The 6,180-nt window shown below is 41.0% G+C and overlaps 1 protein-coding gene across 1 annotated transcript in view; it reads left to right on the top strand.

Moving 5' to 3' along the window:
* Window positions 1-6,180, top strand: part of pde3a (phosphodiesterase 3A, cGMP-inhibited) — a 60,110-nt gene that overhangs the window by 15,084 nt on the left and 38,846 nt on the right. The window lies entirely within an intron of this gene.

The raw sequence follows: 6,180 nt of genomic DNA, 5'->3' as shown, positions 1-6,180 counted from the left end.
TTTTTTTTTTTTTAAATCTTGTCTTCGTTCACCCCTTTTCTGCCCCATCTTCTCTCTTTCTTTCACTTTCAATTGGCTTTTTTTTTTTATCTGTCCCTCTGTTTTCTCTCCCACTCACCCGATTTCCTCTGTGTCCAACTTTCATAGGACAAATGCCAAAGGCAGTATTATTGTGTCCTCAGCTGCCATCACTCACTGTGTTATGTAAGACATTGCTTATGTGTGTCTGTATGTGTATGTGTGTGCGCATGTGTGAGGTTTTGCTTGTGTCTTACCTCAGATTCTGGCCTTCTGAGAGTTCACAATCATCCCCGTGTATCAAAACTGAAGCCAGACACGTTGTAGATCTAGAGCTGTGTGGTCTGGTTCGACTCTGACCTCTTGCTCTCTGTTGTTGTTTTCTGTTTTAAATCTGTACAGAATTGGCAGCAGAAGATGATCTGCCAACGCAGGGCGTCACAGATTGGGTATATGGTATGTTAACCATATACCCAATCTGGGTATATATAAACAAACTCAAGTTAAATTAATATATATCGAGGTTGCCTCCACATACACGCTTGGTTCTGGAATCGAAATTTTAGAGATGCCTTGGAACATCCTTTTCCATATAGTAGTTGCTTATAGCAATAGGCCGCTCTGGGAATTCTCAAAAATCCCTCACTGAATTCTGCTGAGTTGGCGTTTTCCCCTGAGAACATAAAGGGGAAATGAGAGGAGGCTCTAAGTGTTGGTGTGCCTATGAACAGCAGTTAAGTGTATTTGGAGTTCTTGGAGAATTTAGCTGAGATCCTGGAAAGGAAATTGTCTAAGGACTAGTAGAGATTTTACCATTGGGGTACTTCAACACTCATGTGGGCAACGTTGAAGAAATATGTTGATAGGTGATTAGGAGGAATTCCATACTTGGAGCTCTTTGGCCACGATGAACATGATATTCAAGCATTGCTCTTTGTGGAACTCCTGATCCATACCACCATGTCTTCTGTGGAGTAGTTAAAGTTTGAATTCTCAGGGAAAGCTTTAGACATATTTCTACCAGAGGAGTTAGGAGCTCACCGGTGGTTAAGTGCCAGGTTTTGGATGAGCTGTGTCTTTAGATGCTAAAGGGTTCTGGCTATTTTTGGCCCTTGTTCAGTAGCATGCCTCTTCAGTATCACAAGAGGTTGGGTACAGTGACTATACACTGGCAGAACAGGGTGCCAGTCACGATTTTTAAAGGGGAGCTGGAGACACAGAATCCATAGCAGATTTGGGCTATATATCAGACTCTCTGTGTTGATGTGTCATACATCAAACTACATGCTAAAATCACTGTTTAGAAATGCAGTTTCATGCAACATATCAGAGCCAGCCAATCTTATACAATATCTACATTTTTGTGTGTTGTGTGTGCCTTCAGATACAGGCAGTCGGCAATCTGACGATCTTATATTTTGTGTTTTTATCTCTGACATAAGCTACCCTCTTCAGAGTAACGGTAAAGAACTTGTCATCAAAAGGCACTCTTTGTTTTTTATTCTTAAAGTTTAGTTGCAGCTTGCACGCTACCCTGTATGTAGTGTAGTTTGCTGTTGTGATGGCCAGTATCTTGTCCAGTGAGGCTTTCTTTCCAATAGGAGCTGATGATATAAGTCCTGATTCTGCCCTCAAACATTTTAAAATCTTATTGTTTTCTTATAAAATCCTAAATAATACGGCACCTGATTACTTAGCTGATCTCCTCTGTCTGTATAGCCCTAAGAGAGCACTAAGATCATCGGGTCAACTGCTCTTAGTGCAACTTAGGTCTCGGCTGAAGACCAGAGGAGACCGTCCCTTTGCCATTGCCACACCCAAATTATGGAATAATCTTCCTCTAGACATTTGATTCTATTCAATCTTTTAAATCACATCTAAAAACATACTTGTTTAACGTGGCATTCGAGGCTAATTAGTGTGATTTTCATCTGGCTCTGCATTTATATTATGTAATATTTTATATCTCTCATTTATATTTTATATTGTGATTTCATCTGTATCATGGTTTTACTGGAAAGCACTTTGGTGTACTTTGGTCTTTAAATGTGCTATACAACTAAATTTGATATGATATGATCAACTTAAACCAGCCTTCTACCTGCTACAGGCTGTTGTTGGAGTAAACCTGTAATTTGCACAAGATCTTGTTGAACAGTGCTCTGCTCTAAGGGAAATCTAAAATAAATAAAATAAAAAATAAAATACTTGCAGATAAAAGCACTATCCAAGCATTTCAGTTACACTTGAACTATTAAAAAGTGATTTTGACATGTGTACACTAAAGAATAGTGGTGAGTGGAAAAACAAGTTTCTGAGATACAAATCGCCGCTTCCAATCATATCTTTCAGATTCAAATTAGAGCAAAAACTGGGCACAGAGACTTGTGAAGACAGCTTTTAGCCCTGAGCTGATGTGACAGGTGTTTTATCCAGATAACTATATGCCCAGCTAATCATGGGATTGCTTCACATCATGAATTCAATTTAATCTATGGGTGGAGCTGTGCAGATGGTGGATTGGGATGCTACCAAACACAGATTGGATTGACCAGATTGTACATTCCTATGTTTTATCAGTTAGGTTTCAGGTCAGGTTTAAATATTCATAAATACCTGGATACAGAGAGATGTGGTAAACCATCACAAAGTGAGCCCTTGGTTCTCATCTGAAGAGCAGATGAAGGGGTTGGGCTTGGGCTGTGATGTGTACACAGGACAGCACTACATATACAGACACACACTGTCTGCTTTGCTGTTTCTCCCTGATTTGATTGCTCAGTCAGACAAACACACATACATGGAGTACATTTCTGGCCTGTTTGGTTTCTGTATGATTAATCTCGTTTTAATGTTCATGTATTTTATTTTTTGTTCTTTCAGCTTTTTTTCCCCTAATACATGTCTCTTGCTTCCTCTCCCTTTATTCTTCACCCACTTTTTCCTTCTCTACTACTTTCTCACCAGTCTCATTCAAGAAGCAATTCAGTTACTGAGTTCTGATTGCATGAACTTTCTCTGGTTGTCGTCTTTAAAAAGTACCATTAAAGAACAAAACTTCCCAAAGAACAAATGCAAAACGGGATGTAAGTCATTATGCATGCAGCGTCAAATGGAAGACCAGTGTCTGAATGCTCATGTTATTCCCATGGGACCCAGCCTGAAATGCTCACGCCCGACAATGTCAGTGTCTATCAGCAAGAGCAGAAAGCTGACAGAGAGAAGTGGGTTGCGCGAGCTGTGACGCACTCACCTCTCACAGTAATAGGAGGAGAGAATGACAAGCTGGCGTCAGTAGCCTAACATGGGTACAACAACACAGGGGAAAAGCACTTCACTTAGCCATGGAGCCTTGGAGGGAAGTAGGGAAGGAGGAGGAAGACTAGGATGAAATGGTTTGTATGTTATTGTGGAGGAGTATTTTTGCATGCATGGCGGCTTATTTGTGCGTGATGCAGCATTCTCAGTGAAGTAAAGACGACAGTAGACTGTGCAGTTACATGAATGCACAGGACGACTGTTATTGACTTCTTTATACATTAATTTATCATCCATCTTATATTATTTCTCTTCACACCCGCGTTCACACATTCATATGTTTTTCTATACCTGAGCACTTTTAACCTTACATTTACACACTCATACTCTGATTGATAAATTGGGAGTAGCTCTGGGTTAAGTTGCCTAAGGATACTTCAACATGCAAGGTTAAGGACACAGGGATCAAACCACCAACCTTCCGATTAATACACGCCCTGCTCCATCTCCTGAGCCTATGCAATACAGTTGCTAAGTTTCAGTGCAAACATAGCTCCTCAATACATGTGTTGTACAGTCCCGATCAAAAGTTTTAGGACCACCTGAAAAATGGCAAAAAAGCATATTTTGCATGGTTGGATTAAGGTTGCAACAAGAAGAAATAGGAGTGAGACAAAGCATTTTTTGAGCATGCAGTTTCTTGAAAACAACACTTAAACTGAAACAGGCTTGTGGCAGGGGTGTGGTCTCTGGCCTGCTGCAGCGGAGGGATGCTACAGTGAGCTCTCAAGGCGGTGCCCAGGTGTGGCAGAGAGGGCAGGTGTGACTGCTCAAGGTGATCATCTTCTTCTTCTCTGTATGTTTAAATAGTGACGGCGGGGACAGAGAGGAGGAGGAGGAAGCAGCTGTTCCTGTGCGACTGATGCCGGAACGTCAAAATACAGTTGCTTAAACAAAAATAAAAACTAACCTACAGTGTGTCAGGTCCTTACCACAAGGCTGTTTTACAGCTGATCAAAAGTTTAGATTAAAAGGCCAAATCTGTGCAAAAATATTGATTCATTGTCATTTTCAGTCAGGTAGTCACACTGTCATAACGTTCTGATGGCAAAGGCAAAAACCTTTTAGAACTGGAAAACTGCAAAACCACAACACAAGTTCATGTGTCAAAGATGCAAAGGGGACTGGAAATACGAGCAATACAAATCTGAACTTGCTGACAGATGCATACATGCATTTACTTGACAGTACATGCAAAGGCTTAGTCATGCAACTCTACTGTGAAACACAGAAGCACTCACAGACTACCCTTCGGCTATATTAGTGGCTGTGATCAGCACAATCCATGCACAGGGGACAACAGGATAGACAAGGATGAACTGATAAATAGAACTAATACTTTTGGCTGCGGTATAGTTCACAGAAAATTATGGGTCAGAATTTGGCATAAACAGCAAAAAAAAAAAAAACATGGCTCCATCTTGCCTTAGATCAGCGGTTCAATTTGTTTGGGGTGTAAGAGTGTGGGAGATATTTTTTTGGCACACTTTGGGCCCCTTAACACCAAATGAGCTGAAATGTCACAGCCTGCCTGAGTATTGTTGTCCATTCCACCACAGTGTACTAATCTTCCGTTGGCTGTTTCCAGCAGGATAACACATTATCTCAAATCATCTCAGTTTCTTGAACATGACAATGAGGTCACTGTATTCACTTCCACAGTCACCAGATCCCAATCCAATAGAGCACCTTTGAAATGTGGTATAAGGGAAAATAAACATGGAGCGGCCGAAAAATCTGCAGTAACTGTGGGATGTTATCTGGTCAACATGGACGAAAAATCTATCTCAGTGGTCAAATTAGGAGAGAGTGGAGGCATACCCTGGACTGCTTACCAGTACATCAAAGGGCTAAAACCAGTGATCCTCATAAAAACAAATCATCTTAACAATATCCACAAGTTGTCCTTTGAAATCGTCCCTATTAGTAATTAGGCTGAACTCATTCATAAAGTGTTGCATTTTAGCTCATTTCTGGGTTTTGGGTGTATTGTGGGACTTAAACCCAACCAGCAACTAACCAGTGAGGGAAAGTAGAAGTAAACAAGTGTTTTTTGTTTTCTGTGAGTTCTATTTGTTAAAGCCCGCCAACTTCAATACTGCAATCTCACTACTCAAATTTAAAGTTACACAAGTGTTAAATATTACTATGGGTTACTGCCTGACAATTTTCCCCATGCCACTACCTTTTTTGCAACATCCATTGGGCGGATCGGCATCATAATTTTCTGTTAATAAGTATAGCTATACCAAGCTGGTCTCCACTCTTAGTGTTGCTTTTTCAAATTTATTAAAACAAGTTTAAAGCGTTTTGACAAATTCCTTTTAACCAGTTTAATCTTTTTTTTAACATCTTCAGAGTTGTGCTCCATACTAAGTCCATCAAACATCTGCTTGCTGACACACAAACACTTGCTTGACAGAGTGACGTCAGCCTGTAATAAGATCAATAAGCAATCATTGGCGTGGTCTGGTTTCACAGTGCATTGACAGGACCCCTGATGTGCTGATTGGGAACAATTAGCATCAGTGAGCACCGCTAACAGGGTTTTGAGTGATGACGGTAACGAGTGCATGTCTGAATTCACGTGTGTGTGTGTGTGTGTGTGTGTGTGCGGTGTGGGTGGGTGGGTGGATGGATGAGTCATCGTTATCCAGCCCAGGAGCCCCATCTCTCTCCCTCACTCACACACACTGTCATAAACACACACATGCAAACCATGCATGCACATGCAGCTTTGCCAGTTCCATCTGGCAAGCTAGCTGTGTTCGGGGGGTAAACTGGAATTCTCAGGGTCAAAATGAACCAGTTTTTATAGAAAATGTAGAATGCTTTCACTGCATG

The sequence above is a fragment of the Oreochromis niloticus genome, linkage group LG14 (assembly GCF_001858045.2).
Source record: "Oreochromis niloticus isolate F11D_XX linkage group LG14, O_niloticus_UMD_NMBU, whole genome shotgun sequence".
Lineage (NCBI taxonomy): Eukaryota > Metazoa > Chordata > Actinopteri > Cichliformes > Cichlidae > Oreochromis > Oreochromis niloticus.
This window is presented reverse-complemented; position numbering and strand designations above follow the sequence as displayed.